Genomic DNA, 25,027 nt, shown 5'->3' with positions numbered 1-25,027 from the left:
CAAATTATTGAAATCTGGAGGCCATTTCTAGTGTACATATTTATTTATTTAGCACTTCTTTGAAATCAAGGGCATTTCCTGTGCTTAATCACTGACTCCCCTGCAGCTCTTCTCTCTCTCTCTCTCTCTCTCTCTCTCTCTCTCTCTCTCTGGAACTCCTACAGATAATTCAATGAGTCTTATGAAGCCAACCCTATCTCCTCCCCGGTGATTTTCATCTTTTGCTCTTTTCCTCCACATTTCTGCCTCAGATGTAGACTTTCTCTCCATATTAAACACTGAATTCATTAGTTTAAAATAATGATTTTTGATTACACAAAGGTTTATTTGTGCTATGCTTGATTTTCCTTGGGTTCTCTGGATTTTGTGTGACTAAGCTGTTTGTTCTCTGCTAATTTATTAAGGCTGTATCCTGTGTACACTGACTCCCTCTTCTGTTGCTGGGATCTTTAGAGAACTGCCATTTTGCTGTTGCTATGTCTGTTGTGTCCTGTTTTATCCTCCTTGTTTTCAGCTAATGCTTGGCTTTTAGATGAGATAGAACATCTTTATCCATGCAAATTTATCACCAAGCCCTCTTTTCTCACAATGGGCATATCCCACTTTGAGCCAGTCTCTTCTCCATGGTCTCTGCCTGATGATCCGCACCTCAGGGATATATAGTGAGGCCCGAAGTTTGCATCCAATCCACAAACAAGGAATTCCTTATCAGTTCTGTTCAGAAGAACTTCCTTGCAATAAAGATCACACTTGGGTCTGTTAACCCATAAATTCAGCACCATCGAATAGTTTGAGGTTGGAGGTAGAAGTAAAAGGAAAATCTTCAATATAAATAACTTCATATTTTTCTTCCACCCAAGTCCTTTGACACTGGTGATTTTTGGCCCATGATTTTGGGTGCAAACATGAAGTAGGTCAGGAGTTACAGTAGAAAACTGACTGTAAATTAAATGAATGGCATAGGGAGATCTAAGTGTGTTTAAAAAGGAAGGCTAATATATATTGTATATTCTATTTTTCTTTTTCTTTTATTATTTCAATTTTATTTCATACAATGTATTTTCATTCTATTCTTTCCCCTCCCCTACTCTTCCCTGATCCTTCCCACCTTCTCCCTGCTTACCCAAATTCATTCTCTAAGTAAAAGAAAATAATTTTATTTATTTTTTCCTGGAATTGTCATTGTCTTTTTCTTATGTTGTGAACTCTATATAAAAACAAAACAAACAAAGACAACCATACATGGGTGTGAGGCTGATCAGATCTTATCTAGGCCTTGCAGTGAAAACTACACTTCTCTGACTTTCCATAGATTTGCTTACATTTTCTCTTTTTCTTTTATCTGCTGTGTGACATAATCTAGATAGCTGACAACATGGGCTCAAGGATCAGATGCAAACGAACCACTTACTTGTATAGAAGTAGTTGAAATGTTGATGTGTTTGTTGTTTTTGTTCTCGTTCACTTAGATATAAGTGCCCTAGATAAAAATCGTTTTTGTAATATATTGTAATAAATTTAATTTAAGCTGAGAGTTAAATCTCTGGCCAGTGTAGTCTATCTTTGTCTGAATCTCTTACATATCAGTCTCACAATCTAATACAGTCAGGAGACTGATTACACCAGATGCCCTTCTTAAGATCAAGATGCCTGGCTTGGTGAAGGCAGGGGATGATACATTCACAAGCATTCTATGAGGCAGTTCTAATGGCCCTACCGAGATTTTTATGGCTGTATAAACAACAGATAAACTTGAAGTGTTGTCAATATTATTAGAACTTTGAAGCAAGTTCAGAAATGTCCTTGTTTTGTCTCATAGATGTCTGTAATTATTTACAGATGCAATAAGCAAAAAAAGGCCGAGCTGACTATTTCAGCAGTAGTCTGGCTCTGCCGTTTGCTCTCTACAGATAGAAGCATTACCTGCTTTCACTTTGACTGATTTGTACTATAATGTCTCTTTCCTATTTATAAAAAGACAAAAACAGAAGGAAGAATAGTAAAATCTACTCTAGCTTAAGTGAACAAGAGTTTCACATATATCTTATGAGACTCTTTGTATCTATGCATTTTATTAGATGAGTTAGAGAGGATTAAAACAGTTTTAATGATCATCATCAGCTTTTCTTAAAAGTTATGATTTGACTGACTTCTGTTTCTAATGAAAATGCCCAATATCATTGGCTTAGTTTTCACACCATCTTCTATTTTCCTTCTGATATTCCACTGAGCGCCAACTCACAACTCACTTCAACTCCATTTTCTGTGTGCATCTGGCATCTTTGTTTTCCTTATGATTGTTTTAGAATAATCTATTATTTGTGTGTGTGTCCATGCAAGTAAACTTGAATACTTTAATACTAAATTTTAATATTAAAAATTCAAGTTTTCACTAGTATAATCTTAAGGATCCCCACTTTATCCATTTTGTGAGGAATGTTTTCCTTGGTCTAAATTTTTGTGTGTTTTTATTCCAAACCCAGAAACTCTCCGTTATGTGTTTTATTATACATTTAATTATACTTTCTACTCTTTACTCTTAAGGATGTCAATTACAAATAGTTTCATATTCTATCCCAAATCTATCACATTCTCTCTTATAACTTTCAATTTTTGTTTCTTTATATAAAACATTTTGTTTTAATGGTTTCAATATGGACTTTAATTCTGAATTGGAGTTTTAATTTCTATGGTTTCTTTTCTTAACATTGGCTATTTTTGTTCAATCATGATCTACTTTTTTTTAGTGTGTGGAAAATCTTTTTTAATTTTTATTTTACTTTTATTAATTACAGTTTATTCACTTTGTATCCCAGCTGTAGCTCCCTTCCACATCCTCTCCCAATCCCATCCTTCCTCCTTCTTCTTCTCCTATGCTCCTCTCCCAATACACTGATGGGGGAGGTCCTTCGCCCTTCCATCTGACCCTAGACTATCAGGTCTCATCAGGACTGGCTTTATTGTCTTCATCTGTGAACTGGTAAGGCTGCTCTCCCCTCAGGTGGAGATGATCAAAGAGCCAGCCACTGAGTTTATGTCAGAGACAGTCCCTGTTCCCCTTACTAGGGAACCTTCTTGGACACTGAGCTGCCATGGGCTACATCTGTGCAGGGGTTCTAGGTTATCTCCATGTAGTCCTTGTTTGGAGTATCAGTCTCACAAAAGACCCCTGTGCCCAGATTTTTTGGTCCTGGATCAACTTCTTCCTTAAATACTCTACAGGTGTCCATTCATCCATTTATCTGTCCATTTGTCTGCTTGATTTGTCTTTCAAAAACTCAAAGCAACCTGATAGGCTAAGGTCAGAGGGAAGGGGAGGAGGACCTCTCCTATCAGTGGACCTGGGGAGGGGGGTGGGAGGAAGTGAGGGAGGGAGGGTGGGGTTTGGAGGGGATGAGAGAGGGAGGTACAGCTGGGATACAAAGTGAATAACTGTAATTAATTAATTTTAAAAAAGAAAAAGAACTCAAAGCAGGTGAATTTTGAATGATCTTTGACTGCAGTGACCTTTCACCATATTGTTAATAGCACTTTGTAGTAAACTGTTCCTGTTACTCGGGTTACTGCACTATCCTTTAAAAGGCCCTTAGTCGGTGCTTTCTTGCCTTGATCGTACCTATTCAAATAATGAGAAAATTTAACCAAGTTTGAAGAGTGACAAATAATAGGGGTAACCCTCCCATTGTTCCAACACAACATACTTCCAGCTATGAAGGCAGTTTTTTTCTCAGACTTTTGACTGACTATGTTGTACCTAGACTCTCTACATGTTCATATGGTTCATGTGGTGGTGTCTGTAGACCTAGTCTTATTGTCAGGTCTATAGAAAGCGGCAATCAGCCTACTTATACTTTATTATTGTTGTTGTTGCTTTTAAGAGGATCTCACTATGTAACCCATGCTGGCCTCAAACCAGTGATCTTTTCCTGCCTCAAACTCTTTGGTATGCCACCATACCTGGCACATAGTTCTTTTAATGAGCAACCACAGATAATATCTCTCTCTCTCTCTGTAGTATGCATACTCATGATATGCTAAAAAGATGCCAGTCTTACATTATCTCCTCATTTTCATGTTTTTCTTGCTTAACATAAACTTCTAAGTTGAAATACAGTTAGAGAAAATTTTATTATTCCTCTGTAAAGATAAATATTTACCAAGTGTATATGCCCATGTACTCATCAACCAGATGAACAATTAAAGCATTATCAATACCTCAGATACCAACCCTTGTCACCCCTTACAGTCATTACTCTTTCCTATAGATAAGTATCATTCTGATTTAGATTATAGATTAACTCTATTCGTTTGGTGACCTTATATAAATAGGATTTTATTGTATATAATAATTTACATGTAGTTTCCTTTGTTTAATTATGTAGGCTTTTTTAATATATAAGCCAATAAACTTTATTATTTTCAATTATAATTTTATTTATCCTTGAGACTTTCATACATATGCACAAGGAATTATGATCATATGCATCCCCATTTCCTTTCTCCAACTCCCTCATGTAACATGTTCCCATCTCAACTTCTTATTGAGGAACCTACCAATGTGAATACACTTAAAAAGGAATGATCCTGCATCCCTTAGCTGCTACCAACTCTCAATAGTTCTTTATTAAAGGGTGGGGACCTATGTTGAAATCTGTTTAACTTTATTTTGTGTTATTTGTCTACATTAATTAGCCAGAATGTATTCATTCTCATTTGTCAATGGGATTCTATTATTTACCCCTCTCCTTTGGAGGCCCAGCTGGTTGGTTTTGTTTGTTGGTTGGTTGGTTGGTTGGTTTTCAGTTTGGAGTTTTTGTCATATATTTAGTGAAGCATGCTGGATGTTAAGTTATGTGTTTAGATGGCTTTGAAGCTTCCACCCAGTACTTTTCCTAGGTAGCATATGAGAATTCCAATTTTACAAAATCTGTTTGTGATTCTTAGTCTTACTGATTTATTTTTAGTCAACTCATTTACGTAAGTCTATATATTTTACTGCCCTGTGTCCTTGGGGCAGGCATCTGAGTACCCTCTGTTAAATATGTTGTCAAGACCTTTCCTATTTAATTTGGATTTTCTTTCTCTCTTTTCATAGATTTACATAAGCTCTTTATATACTACAGTACAGATACTAGTTTCAACTGATGTATGTTTGACAACATAGCTTCACAAACTGTGGCATGGCTTTCCACACTCTTAGGAATAAACAACTTCAACTTGTCCACTGACATAATTACAACAAAGAAGCGGAAATAGGCACAGACTCCATAGATATTCTTCACTTAGAAACCTCTAATGTTGAGCTATACACTTAAATAGCTCAGTTGCTGAAACCATGACATTAACATTAGTGGAGTATGATTAACTAATCTGCAGGTCTTCATCAGGTATGTCCCACTGTCACACCAATACCATTTTCTGTTCTAAGATCCATCCCAGAAACCAATACCACATTTAATTGTCACATCTCTTTAGTCTTCTCCAATCTGTCACAGTTTCTCAGTCTTATGTGGCTTTTGAAGCTTTTGGACTGTGTTATGAGTTATTCTTTGTGTTAGTCTTCAGTTGAGGTGTATTTGTGGTTTTCTATGATTAGACTGTGAACATACATTTCCTAGAGAAATGAGGTAAGCTTGAAAGCATAATGAGAATGTCACTGGTGATTACTTTGCCCATTTTGCTATAATATGCTTGGACAGTCTTCCATAAATTCAGTGTGTCCTAAACTGTAACTAATATCTGCTTGAAAGATACTTTGAAATAATGCAACTATCCTGATTTCCATCATACTTTATCCTTTTGTTCTCTCTTTTTTTTTCTTGTTTTCACCAGGCTTTTACCTACTAATGTTAGCACTTGGGAATGATTCCTACCTGCAAAAATTGTTATTTTTGCTCTATGTCCCTCCAAAGAGGCACAATCACTATGACTGTCCAGCTTGTTGATGATCCACCAAAAACTGATGTTAAAAAGCCATAAGCTCTGGTTTATATAAATCTCATAAATTTTCTCTGTGTTGTTGTTGGGGACAAAAGAATAGATTTAATCATATCAACAATAAACCACAGTAGAGTCCAGAGAAGACAAGGAAAGGTGGATGGGTTGTCCTTGCTTCTCCTGCTAATTCTTCACTGGGGACATATAGGTCTAAGTAGCGGAGAAAATTCCAAAGCCCAGATATTGCCGAAAGAGATTACCAGCAGCACGTATTTCAAGACTCTGAGCCTCTACTGGCCTATGCAATTTAATAAGAAACTGAGAAGCTGGGTGATGAGCTAGTTACCAGGTGTCAAGAATTGGTCAGCATCTCACACTAGAGACCTTTCTGTGTGTTGTGTGCCTTCGAAGGAGCTTTAGATGGAATGTAGGAACAGCTTTAAGAAGGAGAAGCACCTTAGGCTTAAAGGTTAAAGCAACTCCAAAGTTATAAATAATAAATAAATTTTCCTACATAATTTTGTCCAATAAAAATTGTAGAATTTCTATAAATTGTTTCTTATAACTTATAAAATTTAAACTTTAACCAGTTTGTTCAATCCTGCAATAGAAGTTTGGTAACAACAGAGGCTGTCTCTGACAAAAACTCAGTGGCTGGCTCTTTGATCACCTCCCCCTGAGGGGGAAGCAGCCTTACCAGGCCAAGACAATGCAGCCAGTCAGGATGAGACCTTGTAGGTTAGGGTCAGATGGAAGAGGAGGAGTACTTCCCCTATCAGTGGACTGGGGAGGAGAAGAAGGAGGAAGGATGGGTGTGGGAGGGGATGAGAGAGGGGACTACAGCTGGGATACAAAGTGAATAAACTGTAATTAATTTAAAAAAAATTTTTTTATTCTTTGGTATTGTTATTACTTTATTTATACTGATATTTATAAATTCACTTGTGCCTACGTTCACAGGCTACAACAGATGAATTTAGAAGTTCTAAGAGGTACTCCATGATTAGATTTAGTGCTTATAAATGTACATTTCAGAGGGAAAAGGCAAGTAACTACTTATAAAAGAATGAATAATCCTAATTTTTTTCTATAAAAATATTTATTTATTTATTTATTTTAATTTTTATTTTTTTAATATTAGTTATAGTTTGTTAACTTTGTATCCCTGCTGTATCCCACTCCCTCTTTCCCTCCCAATCACACCTTCCCACCCTCATCTCCTCCCTGCAGGAGGGGCGGGTGGGAGGGAGGAGGTCAAAGAGCCTGCCATAGAGTTCATGTCAGAAACAGTCCCTGTTCCCCTTATTAGGGTACCCACTTGGATACTGGGCTACCAAAGGCTACATCTGAGCAGGGGCTCTAGGTTGCATCCATACATGGTCCTTGTTTGGAGAAACAGTCTCATAAAAGACCCCTGTGCCTAGATATATTTGGTCCTTGTGGAACTCCTGTCCTCTCCAGGTCATATTAACTCCCCCCTCCCCCCCCTTTTTTTTTTTTTTGGTTCCCTGCATTCTGCCAGAGGTTTGGTTATGAGTCTTAATATCTGTTTTGGTACACTGCTAGGTAGAGTCTTTCAGAGGCCCTCTGTAAGACTCTGGTAGGCCCCTGTCCTGTCATTTGTTTGCTCCTACAACCAATGTCCATCCCATTTGTCTTTCTAAGTGAGGATTGATCATCGTACCTTGGGTCCTCTTTCTTGTTTATCTTCTTTAGGTGGGATAGATTTCAGTATATTTATTCTATCTTATAGGACTATATAAGTGAGTACATACCATGTGTGTCTTTCTGAAAAAAAATAAATAAAAAGAAGTTTGGTAGCAAATCTCAAATAGTCTTTTTGTTGTTTTGTTTTTTGATACAGGGTTTCTAAGGACTCTGTCCTTGAACTCACTTTGTAAACCAGGCTTTGAACTAACAGAAATCCACTTGCCTTTGCTTTCCAAGTATTGGGATTAAGGGCATGAGCCACCACACGCGGCCTGTAGAGGCTTTTCTTTCTGAGATATATCAAACTTTAAACTGGATTGCTCTGAAAATTGTGACTGGAATAACCACATTTCACACGCAAGGAGAAGAGTGACAGACAGGTTGCCAATAGTGATTACAAGAACAAATGACACCAAAAGAAATGCCCGTGATTTTCATACATCTGACAGATGGAGTAGCTGAGGCTGAGTCCAAATTCAGCCTCCTTAAGTTCTACCTTGATAGACTTTGCATCGTGCTCCCATGTGGTGGCTACTTTTAACTGCCAATTTATCGCAACCTAGAATCACCTGGGAAGAGAGTCTTATTTAGGGGTTGTCTGGGTTAGGTTCATTTGCGGGCTCTTGATTATGTTAACTGAGGGGGGAGGACCCAGCCCACTGTGGATTACCATTGCTGATTGGGTGTGTGAAGGAGAATGAGAACTGAACACAAGCATGCATGCGTTATTTCGTTGACTTCTTCTGACTGTGGATGCACCGCAACCAGGGGCTTTGACCTCCTGCCTGCCTTGGCCTCCCTACAACCATGTAACTTGAAATTAGGGGCTGAAACCACCCCCTGCTGCTCTAAGTTGTTTCATCAGGGTACTTTATCATGGCAATAGGAAACGGAATTAAGACAGCCCTTAAACATTCTCTGCCTCTGATTATTTTCATCACCAATACAGTAAACAGAGGGAAACATTTCCTGAATTGAATATAGACAGAGTACATTGTATTTTTAACTGCATTTTTCACTATACACAAGAGCATAGCTAAAAAGCAAGATGCCCTAAATAGAGCTATAGAAGCATTGATGAGCTGTTTACTTTATCATGGCATCAATTATCAGGGCCAGAAAATCAATTGTACTGATCGGCTCCCCACCGCACTGTATAGGAAGCATTTCATCACATATTGACACGCTGCCATTTATCGTTACTTCTAATTGTCATTGTATGGCCAATTTGGAGTGTGTAATAACTGGGGACTCTTCAAAAACCATCTAGAGTGAAATGCTCCTTTATTCATTTTTATGTGATCCACTTATTCTCTTTACTATAATCGCTAATGCTTAGGCTTTTGGCTATTATATCGCAGGTCTCACTTTGATGACAAAGATGAATAAACATATAAGCCCATGTTTATGAAACATTATAGTGGAAGCACGGGACTGGGGCAGACAGTGGCAGACAGAGGCAGAGGTGGGAACAAGGCTTCTATCCGAGATCAAGGAAGCTTTCATCGAGGACTGAAACCTGAGCTTGTCTATGGCAGCAAGTAGATCTTGACAAGGTGAAGCCAGAGGGTGAAGGAAGAACACTCCTAATGAATGAAACAGCACACAACATGCATGAATAGCCCATGAATAACAAGTTGAACAAAGTGTGGAGTAGTAAACACACATGCAAATGTAATGTAAATAATTTAAATCAGGCATAAGCCAAGGAAAACAGAGTCTAAAGGGATGATATTTTCTTTTGCAATTTCTCCAGAAAATAAAATAAACTCAGAAATGTTGTTTCTTTTAAATTATAACCTAATATTTCTCTAATTATTCTATATGCATTCCTTTTCTAAGTAAAGGAACCAATACTTTCAGGTTTTTTCAGACAGAATGTCTTAGACTGTAAAAAGTCCTTTAAAAAAAAAAATACATTGAAATGATTAGGTGTCAGGCAGCGACACCTACTGGTAAGATATGATTTTGCAGCTAATTCTAGAACTTGGGAATTAAGACTAAAAGTGATGTATGATCTTAGAAGAATCCTCCAAGCAGGAACACTTCTGAGAATACGGTAAAGCATATGACAGGCTCTGTTAAAGATAGAAAAAAGATTGGGAAGAAGCCACAGTTTCCTGAAAGAGTTCCTAAGTTTCCCCGCAGAGCCAGCATCCATCTGTTAAGGACTCTTCATGTCCATGTTCCCTGCATGGGACAGACCACAAAACTCAAGTGTCTCTTTAACTATTATTTCCCTTACGAGAATGAAATATTCTCATAATAGGTTCTTTCAGGTCCCTGGATAATAATCACACACACACACACACACACTAACAAGATAAAGTAGTCTATCTCACCACCACATGTAAGCAATGATCAAGTGTAAGAACACTGCTCTTAGTGGCTTGAAAAGGAGGTGGTGTGTCAAAGGGCTTAAAGGGCCTTCAGTTGCTGAAGTGCTGCTCTGCTGTCTGCAGAGGCCATGACAACACATGTCCTAGATCGGTTCCTCTTCTTTTTTGTTGTTGTGATAGAACAGCAAAGCCAAGGTACTTCCAGAATGAAGAGTTTATTTGGATTTAGAGTTTCAGAGAGTCAGAGCCCATCATGGTGGCAAGGTGTGGCAGTAAGTGGCATGAATGCAGCCATACGTATCCTCACCTCAAGCACAAAGCAGAAGTAAGTGGATGTGGGGTAAGGCTTCAATCTCTCAGATCCCACCTCCAGAAACATACTTCCTCTAGCAAGGCCATATCTCCTAAACCTCCCCAAATTGTGCCACTAACTGGAAAAAGAAGTATTCAAAAACTAGAGCAATGGGGAGACATTTCTTATTTAAATCACAGCATGTCCATAGATGGCTGTGGCTTTGTGCTGGGGACCTTGTCCATTGATTGTACCCTGAGAATAGAATAGGTGATAATTAGGGTCTGGATAAATCCATCTACAGGGCTCTTTTCTGAGACTGATACTCCAACCAAGGACCATGCATGGAGATGACCTAGAACCCCTGCACAGATGTAGCCCATGGCAGCTCAGTCTCCAAGTGGATTCACTAGTAATGGGAACAGGGACTGTCTCTGACATGAACTCTTTGATCACCTCCCCCTGAGGGGAGAGCAGCCTTACCAGGCCACAGAGGAAGAAAATGCAGCCAGTACTGATGAGACCTGATAGGCTAGGGTCAGAGGGAAGGGGAGGAGGACCTCCTCTATCAGTGGACTTGGGGAGGGACATGGGAGGAGATGAGGGAGAGGGCTACAGCTGGCATACGAAGTGAAAACTGTAATTAATAAAAAGTAAATAAATTTTAAAAATAAATAAAATAGAAATGACTCTCACACTCAGTAACTACATTACATTCAAAACACAAATCCTGTAGCCCATCATCTAATGTCAGCAAAATCAGAGATGGCTCAGTGGCTTCAGTGAGCAGGCATCTCACTCTGCCTGTGCTTGGCCCTCAGAGCTTTCCTCAACCAGCCTCACTAGCACATTGGAAGGAGAGAGCATGGGAAAGCTAACACAAAGCAACAGGTCCTTTCAGGTCATCAGCTCATCACCAGTACATCCTTCTACTTATGTCCGAAAACACTATGAAAATAAGAAGCGTAAAGTAATCCTATCTGCTTATCTCATTCTAACTAGGTGCATTTCTTTTCAGTCTTCACTCACTTTAGATAATGATTTTTGTTCTTATTTATATGTCAGACCACACAATAAATTAGAGTTATATTTCTGTTATGATTAAAATTTATGGCTATAATTCACTTCTCTAAATGACATTATCTAAATTCTGTGGATTAAATTCTATTATACACCCACCACAGGGCTAGATACAAAGAAAAGACAGACAATAAAACAAACAGATTTGTTTTCAGCAGCAACCATGCGTGTTTCCTTGGCGTCCAAGGGAAATGCTCTCCTACACGTCAGATTCTATCAAAATATCTCACTTGGCTTGCCCTAAATTCATATTATATAATAGCTAAAAACCCTGCCAAATTTTTCAAATCCTATTCTTGTCTGCATTGTAATATCCCAAGAATATGCGGAAACGGAACGCATCATCAGAGGAAGAGGAGGGTGTTCAGGGATTAGTTGCACACATGTGGCCTGAACTCTGACAGGGAAAGCAAATTGAATCACTGTTGGAGATGGGGGAGGGAGGATTTGAGGAGAGCATAATCAGGGTATGTGAACCTCAACTGCCTTTTCCTGCCCTCCAGCGGAAGAGAACTAATGTGCATGGAAACCGCTGGTGCTTCCCAAGCAGCCTGCTGCAAATGGGCCTCCGGGGACGGATTCCTTCATGGGTCATAAAGAGAACAGCCGACAGAGCGTGCCCAGGAAGCCGCCCACCAGCCGCTGCCACCACGGGGTTCCTTTCCTCCTCAGCAAGGCGCAGCCTGCCTGTGGCCAGTGCTTCTCCTTCTATCAAGAAAAATGGTGTTCCCAGGCGGGATCCCAAATGACAGAGATCCCTTTCTGTTCACCTTTCTTCGTTTCCTTTAGCATGAGCTCAAGCGCTCCTTATCTTCGAAAGCCACAGCTAGACAACGTTTCTCATAAAACCAGTCAGCACCAACTGCACTGGGGCTATAGAGAGGGGATGTAGAGATAGCCTTCGTGACTACCAGCGTCCCATCTATTAGAACTTTCCAGGGGCTTCTGGGACACCTAGTTGTGTGTGAATTCCCTGTAAACAGCACGTGGTGCCTCTCTAACTCTTGCTAAAGTTTTTTTTTTGTTGTTTTGTTTTGTTTTTGTTTTTGTTTTTGTTTTTGTTTTTTGTCTTTTGGTCACCAAAAAGGATGAATAAACTCTTATTTATCGTTAGCACAAACTACAATAAAATGTGTAACTCAAAAAATAAGAGTGATTTGTTTCTTACAATTCTAGAGCCTGGGATTTTTGTGATCAAAGCCCTGCCTGCCATGTTCTTTGTGTCTGCTGATGGTCTGCTCTGTGCTCACCTTGAACACGTGGTGAGACAGACAGAAGAGCAGGAGGGCTAATTTCCATCCCCTCTTTTCTAAACCTGCTATCCCTGTTCATAGGGCAGAGTCCTCATAGCCTAGGCAGCTCATAAAAACCCTGCTTCTCCTTAGTCAAGCATGTGGGTGTAAGCTCTACAACGAATTTTGAAAAGAACAAGAACATTCCCACTGGAGCACATATCTTACTAATTTTGTTTACTCTGTATCATCCCCAGCCCCACTTCTCTTTCTTTGATATTTTCTTCCATTTCCTGACTTGGTCACATCTGTTTTCTTTCCTTTGACTTTAATTAATTTAAGATTTAAGCTGAAACTCATATCAATATTCCCCTTATCAAATTTTGTAATTAAAATGTTATTCTGGAGTCTTTCCATTTGAAGATTTCACTTCATCATTTCCCTCCATTTTCAGCTGCTCTCAAAGTGTGGCTTAGTGAGGGATGATCCAGAGAAACGGTTTTCACCATAATTCAAGGTCAGCACATTATCACATGAGCTGTTCACATGTCTGGCTTGTGTGTGCCAGCCAGCTTGCTTTCAGTCTCCCACTGGACTGCCTGCAGGACAGAACTGAGCAAGCTCTCTCTTGTAGAAGGACTACTTTTAAAATATTCTCATCTTTTGAAAATGAATATTTTATGTGTAAAATAAAAAGACTTCATCTATTTTCTGTTCTGAGTAACCTAATACCACAAAAGAAATGAGATGTGTTTTAGTTCACAGTTCTAACCCAAAGCTGAAGAACCTCATCTCGTGATGTCCTTCTTGCTGGAAGAATCCTGAGGTAACACAATAAAAGATGGAAAGCATGTCTATGTGTGTGCATGTGTGTTGTGTCTTTTGTATGTGTTGTGTATATGTGATGTGGTGTGTGTGTTTGTGTGGGGGGGTTGTCTGATCTTTCTTCTTACAAAGCTTTCCTTTTTCAGCTGTGCATCTTTTTTCTTTCTCTGTGTGTATGTGTGTGTATTTATTTCTCACACAATTTTTGGGGTGACCAGTATTCAATTTCACTGCCTAAAGACTAAGAAAACCAACATAGGTACAGTCTGGACAGAGATAAAGAATGGCAAGACCTCACAGCTTGCATTATTGATGCCACAGAGTCAGTGACATGACATGGAGATTATTTTTGCTTTGTTCATACTCGTGTTCCCTGGAGAGATACCATATGGGACTCCTGAAAAATCGACACACCAGAGTTACCATATTGGAGTGGTGCATTGCTGTGTGACAGAACAGAAACGTGTACATCAGTCTAAACACCAGACCAGAATACTAACCCTAAGAGCAAGATGGAGTAACACATGTCTTCCTTGTATTGCTGAGCATGTAATGAACCAAATCTAGTGACTAAGCTGACTAGTAGTTCACTGCTAATTGACCCACCTTGATGATAGAAGTCACTACATTGTGAGTACATTTGCTCACAAGCTAATAATAACATTGCCCTCTAGTGTTATCATTCGCTTGTGAGCAAAACAAATTCTGTTTATCACTCTCACTTCCCCAACCCTTGTTCACTGATTGATAATATCAACGGGCTTCACAAAGCAGATGCCAGAGATTTGGTTGAATTAGTAACACCTCAAAGATCATCTGTGGCTGAGGCAATAAGTCTCCAATTTCATCTAATTGGAGAGCAAGTGTATTTCTCTAAATTCTCACTAATAGTTTGAATTGACAAACAATGATGTAATCTTGATAAGGACAGAACATGAGTTTCATAAAGACACTGCTCTTTCATTCTCACTTCAATAAAATAGCCCCAGAGCCCCTTTTGCAGGGGTGAAAAACAGAATGTGAGTATCTGTCACAACAGTCATCAGCCAAGAAAACCCCAGACACTTCCTGAGTCCCCAGAAGCCAACTTCCTCCAGAACACTACCCCTATATTTATGTTAAATTCTTAAACACTCAGAGACAGAGTCAAACATTGCTTGGTCCCTTTATTGTGAGAATACTTAAATGTTTTTAAAGCTATTTTTCCCAATAAATTATAACTCTTACTCGAAAGATGTTATTTCTAAAAGACACTACAAGAAGCACTTTTAGTGGCTAAAATAAAAAACTCAAGTGACAACACATGCTGGAGAGGTTGTGGAAAAAGGGGAACCCTCTTCCATTGCTGGTGGGAATGTAAACTGGTACAACCACTTTGGAAATCAAGCTGGAGCTTTCTCAGACAATTAGTAACAGTGCTTCCTCAAGACTCAGCTATACCACTGCTAGGCATATATCCAAAAGTTGCTCAAGTACACAACAGGACATTTGCTCAACAATGTTTGTAGAAACTTTATTTGTAATAGCCAGAACCTGGAAACAACCTAGATATCCATCAATTGATGAATGGATACAAAAATTGTGGTGTTTTTACACAATGGAATACTACTCAGCAATCAAAAACAAGGAAATCATGAAATTTGTAGACAAATGGTGGGATCTAGAAAAGATCATTCTGAGTGAAGTATCCCAGAAGGAGAAAGACACACATGGTATGTACTCACTTATTTAGACCTATAAGATATGATAAACATAATGAAATCTATACACCTAAAGAAGAAAAACAAGAAAGAAGACCCGGGGTAAGATGATCAATCCTCACTTAGAAGACAAATGGGATGGGCATTGGACATAGAAGAAAACAAGTAACAGGACAGGACAGAGAGCCTCTGAAAGACTCTACCTAGCAGTGTATCAAAGCAGATACTAAGATTCATAACAAAACCTTTGGCAGAGTGCAGGGAATCATATGAAAGAAGGGGGAGTTAATATGACCTGGAGTGGATAGGAGCTCCACAAGGGCCAAATATATCTAAGCACAGGGATCTTTTCTGAGACTGTTTATCCAACCAAGGACCATGTATGGATATAACCTAAAACCTCCGCTCTAATGAAGCCTTTGGTAGCTCAGTAACCAAGTGGGTTCACCTAGTAAGGGGAACAGGACTATTTCTGACATGAACTCATTGGCAGGATCTTTGACCTCCCCACCCCCCAAGGGAGGAGCAACTCTGCTCGGTCACAGAGGAGGACTTTGCAGCCAGTTCTGAAAAACAGACCTGATAAAACAGGGTCAGATGAAAGGGGAGGAGGCCCTCCCCAGTCAGTGGACTTGGAAAGGGGCAGGAAGAAGAATGAGAGATGGAGGGTGGGATTGGGAAGAGATGAGGAAGGGGGCTAAAGCTGGGATATAAAGTGAATAAACTGTAATTAATATAAAAAATAAAAATTTAATTTAAAAATAGAGCACTTTTAAGGCTGGAGAGATAGCTCAGGGGTTAGGAGCACTGAATGTTCTTCCAGAGGTCCTGAGTTCAATTCCCAGCAACCACATGATGACTCACAGCCATCCATAATGATATCAGGTGCCCTTTTCTGGAGTGCAAGTGTATATGCGGGCAGAACACTGCATACATAATAAATAAATAAATCTTTTTAAAAAAGAAGGGCTTTTAAGTCATAGTTGATAATATTTCACATGAAAGAAATCTAAGCAAGCCTTTTACAGTTTTGTGTGTGACCATTTTGTTTTATCTAAGACTGTACCTGCATATATAGCTGTTTTATATGCACCTGGAGATACTAAGATAAACACAAAATTGTAAGCAATACATCATATTACATAGAAACACAATGGAAATAATGAAGAAAATTCACAGTGTATTAGTAAAGACTGGAAACAAGAGCTGAACAGAAAGGAAAGGGAAATTAGTAGGAAGAAAGGAAATACTTAAAGGATGACAGAAGCCATGCTGAATTTGGCTTCATAAGTGACATGTGACTAGCATATACTCCATGCAGGGACCTGCTGGGACAGGTCTAGGTGTCTTGTAAAGGAACCATCTTTGCCCCAAAGCTCTCAACTCATGGGAACCCTGAGTGAGCCAACGATCTACTGAGTGTTATTCCACGCTTTCACATATTTGCTGTTAGCTGGCACTCCATCTTTGACACTGTATTTGGGACGATTGAAAAAGAAAGGATTTTGAGGGGCTCATGACTTCTGTCTATTAGATCTTGGCCATAATGTCTTGAGGCAGCAATATGTTATGACAAGAGTGCGTACTGGAGAAGGTCTGTTTGCAAAAAAAGTAAGAGACAAGAAGGGGCTGGAGTCCCGTGTCCCCTCAAAGGGTGTGCGTGCTACCTATAACCTTCTTAAGAGTCTCCTGACTGTATAGTGGCAAAGCCTGGCAGATAGACCCTTAGCATGTAGGCCTTTGGAGAGGATTTCCAGGCCATAGCCCTTGGCAACAATATTACTGAAGGGGAAAAAAAAATGAAGCTTTAACAAATAAGAAAATGGATACCCAGAAGAACACTGGGAAATTATGTTTTCTCTTCCCTCAGTGGGTGTTTGGGCAGGTCACTTCACATTTGTGCGAGGTGATATTAAATGTCACCCACTCCTGCCATGTACAATGGTCAGAGGCAGGAAATTGCTTTATGAAAACTTAAAAATATTAAAGTAGTGATGTACCATAAATATTTTAAGGCGATAACAAATGTAGTAATGTATTTTAAAGTTAATTGCTCATTTGAGATGTGTAAGCTTGCCTTTCCTAGAAACCTAGGGAAATAGCTTGAGCCTCTTCACCTTCTGGCTACTGGCAGTACAACTTACTAAGGCAAATGTCAGTAAAGCAAAGAAGGTCCGCCCTCTGTCACACTTCTGTGTATGAGTGTGAACAATGCCCCAGCCAGGGTCTGAAGACCTATTTCTTTTTCTTCTAACATAACTGACAGCTATTAAGTAATGGGTTTGGAACCTGAGTGCTACCATGTGCCTAACTCAAGTCCTGCCCTGTACTGTACAGATCAGCCAGTCGTTTTGACTCTGACTGATTACAAAACATCCATTTTCCAACTTTCACAGATGTTTATGAGGTGCCAAGATGCCGAAGAGCAAGTCAAGATGCTCCACTTCTGTTGGTAGGCTGCCTGACTTCTGCATGTGAACCTACGCATTTACTACCCATAATGCCATCAGATGTGCAATTACATAGACTAGTTGAGTGGCCTAGGGCCTCACTAGTCAGAAAGGGTGCCTGGATGTGAACTGCCCTCTCCACTGTGTTGTTATCCACAACAGCAACCACTTCTGGTAATTCATGTGCACCGTCCCCAAATTCTTCATTTTAATTTTTACATGTTTGATCATTATCAGGGTCTCTCGTTTTTTTTGTTATTGTTTTACTAATGCCTCTTAGGATTTTGAAGCTTTGATCCCAGGGTGGGGGTGCTATTCTGAGATGCTGTAGAACCTTTAGGGGCTGGGGCTCAGCAGGAGGAAGTTGATACTGGAGGTGAGATAGTGAAGGTTCTACCCATCTCCTACTCATTCTCTGTTTCCCAGTTCACTGTGAGTTGATCAGCATGTGCTGTCCAGTCCTGCTGCTGGGAACTCAGCTTCGTGGCGTGCCTTCCTTGCCAGGAGGAATGGAAATCTCCCCAAACCATGATCCAAAATTAACCTCAAGTTGTTGCTGTCAGATTCATCACTGATATAAAAGTAAGTAATATAATGCCCTTCCAGTATTTAATTGACTTCCTTCCTTTGTTAAAAAAAAAAAACATTTACTTAGAAATGTAGCATTTTATCTTCTTCCTTCATAACACAGTCTGTGCACTCAACCGCAGAGATAGCCAGCATTGAAAGGTGTGAGCACGCAAGGGTGTATGCCTTTCCATGTGTTTAAAGTATCGGATTAGATATATTCATTTACTTAAGTGCAGACACGCCTTATATAAAGGGATCATACCCAAGACATACTTGCGCAACTTGCTATTTTTAAAAATGATTCATGATGATCCTTAAATGCATGTAATTATATCATGCCAACAGATGCAGATAGTCAAGTGTTCCTTATATGAAGCTGTCTCTGGCTATCCTATGTGGAATAGCACCCCACCCTTCTCTCTTCTTCTTTTCCTTTGTCTTATTTCATTTTAATCTTGGATTTTTATCAACCCAGAACCTATTTTCTTATTTCCCAACTCCCTCCACTAAAAAGAAAGTTTAATGAGAAAAGAAATATAACATTTCTTCTGTTAGCAATGCTGGTGCTTAGGAATTACTCAAGATCCATTGTGTGTGTGTATGTACGCACACATGCATGCATAGTTATCTTTTCAAAGGACCATCCGTGTGTACAGTGCAATGTGCAATGATGTATTATGAGCCCATCGGCCCACAGCCATGCCAACACAGGGTATTGTACCTCTTCTCAGATTTTGTTAACCCAATAGCTCATCTCTATCTGATTTCTTGGAGAACATCTTGGGTAAATTATCAGTTTACATACTTTGCCCTTTTGGCAGTTAGATTTGTGTCCTTATCTGTATCTGGGAACATTTTCTATGTCCTTGGTAGTCATCCTTGGGCCTTATGTGCTGAGAACATTGGGACTGTTTTGTCATTTGTGCACCACACCACTATTTAGGCATAGAAGCATGAAAGCCTCAGTGAGCAGGGATCTTGGTACAGACCAGAAGTTCTATGGATTTAATCTCACTACAATTCATTCTGTCCCACATCATCTGGGGCTCCCAGGACCATCTGATTATAGATATCATTCATGTAGCTCACTCTGAATTAGGAAGATTTCCCAGGAGATTCCTAGGACTGTTCTTTTCCAAAGTTCTTGTCAGAGGACACAGTGGGGAACCAGTTGAAATTCATGCCTCGTGAAAACTCAAGATACAATATCTAAGAAAGGACATTCTGTCATCCAGATTTCACTTTGCTTTATTATCAGGCTTTTATTAGCCCAAAGCACACAACCAAATTATCAGAGAGACAATCCCTTAGCCTATCTTATCTTTCAGCAATGCTATCTGCCCTCCCATTATCCATCTGCTGGTTAACAGATGCTCCATCTTAAAACATGCTGAGGAAAGCTCTGAAGGCTCAAAGCCAACAAATCTTGACAATCCTGCCTCCATTGTCACTTACTTTCCAAGAATTTAATGTTTTTCTCTTCAAACTTCCTATACAGGATAATTTTGTTACAATAATTTCATAATTTGGCTAAATATTATATAAGAGATCAAAATGTGGGTTAAAGAAGATGACTTCCTTTTGTGAAAATTAGATTGCTTTGGATACACTTGGAAAATTACATGCTAAAGGTTCTGTTATTAAAAACTGGAAAAACTATAAACATAGGAAATTCTTAGAACTGTAAAAAACTTAAACAAACACTTCATCCAGATTATATCATAAAGAAAAGATCCTGGCTCTACATCAAGACTGTTAAATGGCTACACCTGTACACAAATATTCCATGCATCTCTTTTATGATTTCCCATTGTACCAGATTTTCCCGTTGGCTCACTCTTTCTACTTAAAATGCAACAGGCCAGCTGCAGTGTCTTCATTTATGTTGTACTGCCGTAACAGAATGTCTGAGACAGCAACTTCTAAAAAACAAATATGCATCGGTTTTAAGTTCCGGAAGTTGGAAAGGCTAAGGTCAAAACGCCAGTGCGCTTGGCACCTGGCACATTGTGCCCTCAGGACCCACAGTATTCACACTCAAGGCCTCACCTCCTAAAACAGATACTATGGCAATTAAATTTCAACCTGCATTTTAGAGAGGACAAAATTCCAAGCATGGCAGAGATCTTGTTAGTAACTCCAGGGTTTGGGGCCCATTCAGGAACTACCCATGGTAGTAAAGCCCCAGATAACTTTATGTGTTATTTGGCAAAAGCACCAGTGGGCTGGAGAGGAGCATTATTGGGGAAGAGAGCTTACAGTCATGAGGACAGAGCTCACTTCCCTGCACCTATGTAAGACGCCGGGCATTCCGTACACATCTATCACCCAACGTTAGAGTGGGGAGAAGGCTTGAAGATGGAAGGTGCTTGCTGGTTTAGAGCCTCAGTCACAAACTAAGATGACGAAGGAATAGACGGAAAATGATAGAGGAGGACACTTGACACTTAATACCCTCTTCTGGCCTCTGTGTGCACTCACAGGAAAGTACACCTGTGCACACACTCACACATAAACAGACATATATACTCAACTAAGTAAATGTTCTAAAGGAAATAAAATAATGCATTTACAGGGCACTTTTTTCTCTGCTTGCATGAAAGGATATGAGAATGAATTTGTACAGGTTTGAGTTTTCTACACATGGTTTAGCACATTTCCGAGATTTTTATAAAATGTGATCCCAACAAAAGCTCAGTTTCTCCTACACAATTGATGTCCTTACCTCGTTAATAGTAATCATCTCGTTATTTAGTTTTCTCATCACTGCCCGGAGCACATGACAAGGAACAACTCAGGGAGAGAAAGGTTTCTTCTAACGCACAGTTCCAGGGCAACTTCCCTCTAGAGAAGGCATGGCACTGTGACTAGCTCTGTCACTAGTATGAAAACGCGTGAGAGCTCTTTAAATGATCTACACGAGGAAGCAGAGAGAACTCGCCAGAAACAGAAATAGGCATCATCTTCATAGGCCTGGCATTGGTACCTGCCAGCCAGGCACCATCTCCTAAAGGACGGCCACACACCAGAAACCAAGTGTTAAAAACGTGTCTGGGGCACGAGGGAGACAGCTCAGGTTCAGGCCATCTGTTAATAGTAGTATCCTTTCTTGACGTTTTACAAGGAAACACAGAGGACTTCTACACATCTGTCACCCATTCTTACTTGTTTGGCTTATGTTTTGTTGAGTGTGGTAGATCGTATTGTTTCCATTGAGTATGTCTGTTAAAAATCAGTTCAGTTTTAATCCCCTTAGCATGTTTTGTGAAAACTAGGGAGAGAAAATTAAAGTAATCTTCAGTCTAGTATATCAGGCATTATCAGTCTAGTATAAAAAAAGTCATATTCTGTCTGACAACTTTTCATCTTCCTGATTCCAACCACAGATTCTCCCATAGGCAACATTCTTGCTTAACTATTTGACCTTTACTGTGACCCGGATATCCTTTTCAAAAAAAAAAATTCTCTTGATCTCTCAAAATTCAGAATTATACCTCCTTTTTGAGCTTTCCCTTCTCAACTAGGAGCAAATATTCTTTCCTATCTAGTGCCAAGGGTGGGGTGGGGGAGACTTCCAAAGACATATTCCCAGTCAGCCTCATAGTGGGCCCATTTGCGTATGTGCCACACAAGTGTGCGTTGAGGAAAAAGAGTGTATTTTTTGGGTTAACTGTAGAGGCTACTTCTCTGCTGGTACTATATTAATGAATGAAGAGATGTATGAGCAAATGAGTCAAGTACATAAGATGAGAATTTAATTTTGTTTAATTACAAAAAACAAACTACAAATTTTAAATGGAAAACTAAAGAAATAAACAAAATTGTCCCTTCACCATTTTAGTCTTTTGTTGTTATTATTTGGATTTTTTACTTTTTCTGTTTAATTCGCTATTAAGTGGATTTGGTTTGGTGCCTAAAAAAAAAAAAAGTACTCAAAATAGGTACATCAAGGAGGCATTGGGAGATGGGCAAGTAGAGATGATACAGGTATGATGAAGATATTTCTATTACACCAGAACAATACTACTCACCACAGAGCCTCTGGCACCATTTCTAACAATTCACAGGGCACCAGGCATCCTGCAGACTGTCTCAGGAGGACCTGCAAGGAACAAGGAAACATTGGCTCTGAGAAACACAATGGCAGGCAGACAGGCTGTTGCAGAGTCATCCAGGAAAGCGGGACACCGGAATGCACACTAGCACATCTGATTGGCCTTGAGCTGAAGGGTCAGACCTATGCTGAGCTCTGGAGAATAGTGTGGACTCCTTCAATAGACTAAACTTCATAGACAAGTGCAGGGGCAGCCTTCTCTGCACATGGTTTTAGCTAATAAGTCACTTTATTAATTTGGGAACACAGATGAATATTAAGTATCAATTCTCTCACCTTCTTGTTCTGATCAATGCTGTCAGGTAGAAACAGAATGTGAGCATAAATGTAATTTCAAAACCTCCAGTAGACACATAAAAAAGTAAAAAAAAAAAGTAAACTTAATTTTAGCAACATCTTTTAACCAAATATTTCTATATGGAGCCATTTTTAATACTTAATTCATATTTATAAAATTATTAAATATATTTTCTTCTGATATACTAAGTCCTTGAAATACACATTTTTTTTTTTTTTTTGGAATACACATCTTAATTTGGACTGATCACATGTCACCTGCTCAGTAGCCACGCATGACTACTGCGTGATGGCGATACCAGACAGGGAAGGCGTTGGCTACTGAAAGTACAAAAGTGCTAGATTTCCCTAGGTAATGAAAGCAGTTTGGGCTTTGTAAATGAAGGCATCAAGCGTGTCTCTATTCTTTGGATTCTATGTTTCTAGCTAGGCAATTTCATTTCTCCTAACCTTTCCCCATAGGGCCATATTGCCACAGAACCTTCCAGATTTGTTGGAATGAACAGAAGGAAAGCACTAAGCACACCCCTGGGTCTCCACGGAGCACTCAATAAGTGATAATGTACTGACCGTATATCCAGATAGACAAGCTCCAATACCGGTACTCTGTGGGCCAGAAATCTCCATAAAGCAAATTAGATCATCTCGTCCTAATCTGCTTTAAAAATCATAATAATGGAAGAGGAAGACTGTCATTTCACTGTAAGCTTTTGTCGATTCTGCAGTATGCCAATCTAAGAGATCACGTTACTTTTATGAAAATGCAGACATGTCATCACCTTCAGAGGAAGGAGTCATTCAGGATGGACTTTCATTATCCTGTCAGCCTGACATGTAAGACCAGACATCTTCACTGTGTTCTGACAAAAGCTGAACAAGCTACGTTTCCCAGAACTTTTCTCTAAAAAAATGAAAATGAAGTCCCAGGACAAACTAATGACACAAAATTGGAATTAGAATAAATAGGAAATACTGAAAATCACAACTTACTATCAAGAACCATACAGAGACAGAAAAACTGTAATTAATTCAGCTTAAGGTTCAATCAGAACAATTCTAAGAGACAGAAACTCCAGGGAAACACAAGGCAGGTCCTGAATATCAGGTGAGAAAAAAATATAAAACACCTCACAACAATTTATAGACTATTGCTATTGCGTTTGATTGCCTCCGGGGAATGAAAAGTAACATCTTATTGATGAAGATATTTCACATGCTGGATAGAAGACTTGGAGGAATTTTTTTTGCTGGAATTGGCCTGAAAACCTCCTCCCAGAGGCTAGATTTCACAGTACCAGAAGGAGTTATGCAAGTTGCCAAGAAAGAAAAGCAATCAATAGTCCTAACCAGCTCCAATGCCTATGATCAACAATGAGTGAAACGGCAAGACAACACAGAAGATGCATTAGTGGTATTAACAATCTGGGAGTAACCAATTGCAGACTAATTTGGCCAAAAGTCCACTCAAGAGCAGGGTACTCATTATCAAAACCATAAGCCTAGGCCCACCATTGATGAAGTCATGGACCATAGAGAAGACCCTACTATTAGCACTGTACTGAACCAGTAAAATTTCTAACTTCGTTCTAAATACTTATCCTTATAACCACAAATTTGTGTAATTTTTATGTCTCATTAAAGAAGTTTTGTTGTTGTTGCTGTTCCAAAAGATGGGGGTCATTACAGAAAGACACACAAGGTCAAAACTGACAATGGAGTTATCAGCCCCAACTGATGCATCTAAAACATGACTTCTACATCTAAGGCTTAAGGAACATTTCAGAATGACAGACAGAAAGAGTGTAAGAGCCAGAGGGTCAGGATGAGATTTTTGCTGTGAGTGTCTTCTACACATGATAGAAAAGCTATACCCAGGAAATCTCAACAATATGGTTGCCTAAATGAGACTTTAAAAATGACACCAATTGACACACCAACATGGACAGAGGAAATCTCACACAGCTTCACCCTTAGAAGACTATACACAGCAATTAGCTGCTTTTGAGAGAGTGAAAGCCGGTTTTCGCCAGAGACAAGCCCTTGATGGGATAGCCAGTCCCAAAAGGTCAGCCTTAAATACATTTGAGCAATACTAAATAATCTCAACATATGTATGTTTATGTGTGTAACAATAATAATTTAAAACAAAGACCATAAATTTGAGAAATATTTGGGAGACCCAAGAGAAGAAAGGATACAGATGGGAAATTATATATATATATATATATATATATTTATACAATACTCATGTATGGAATTTACACAAATAAATAAGTAATGAACTTAAAAGGTACTTCATTAGAAAAAGTACCAGAATATCCTGTTCTTAATGAGATGCGCCTCCAAGAGGAAATATTTCACAAAGCGGAAGTTATACAAGTCAAAGAGTCCAATGTAACTGGGAGGAAGGAGACCAGACTCCAGCCCCTCAGTCCTCCTGCCTCAACTCAGATAGGAAGCAGAAGTACAGTGGGGTAGACT

The sequence above is a fragment of the Meriones unguiculatus genome, chromosome 7 (assembly GCF_030254825.1).
Source record: "Meriones unguiculatus strain TT.TT164.6M chromosome 7, Bangor_MerUng_6.1, whole genome shotgun sequence".
In the NCBI taxonomy this organism is placed as follows: domain Eukaryota; kingdom Metazoa; phylum Chordata; class Mammalia; order Rodentia; family Muridae; genus Meriones; species Meriones unguiculatus.
This window is presented reverse-complemented; position numbering follows the sequence as displayed.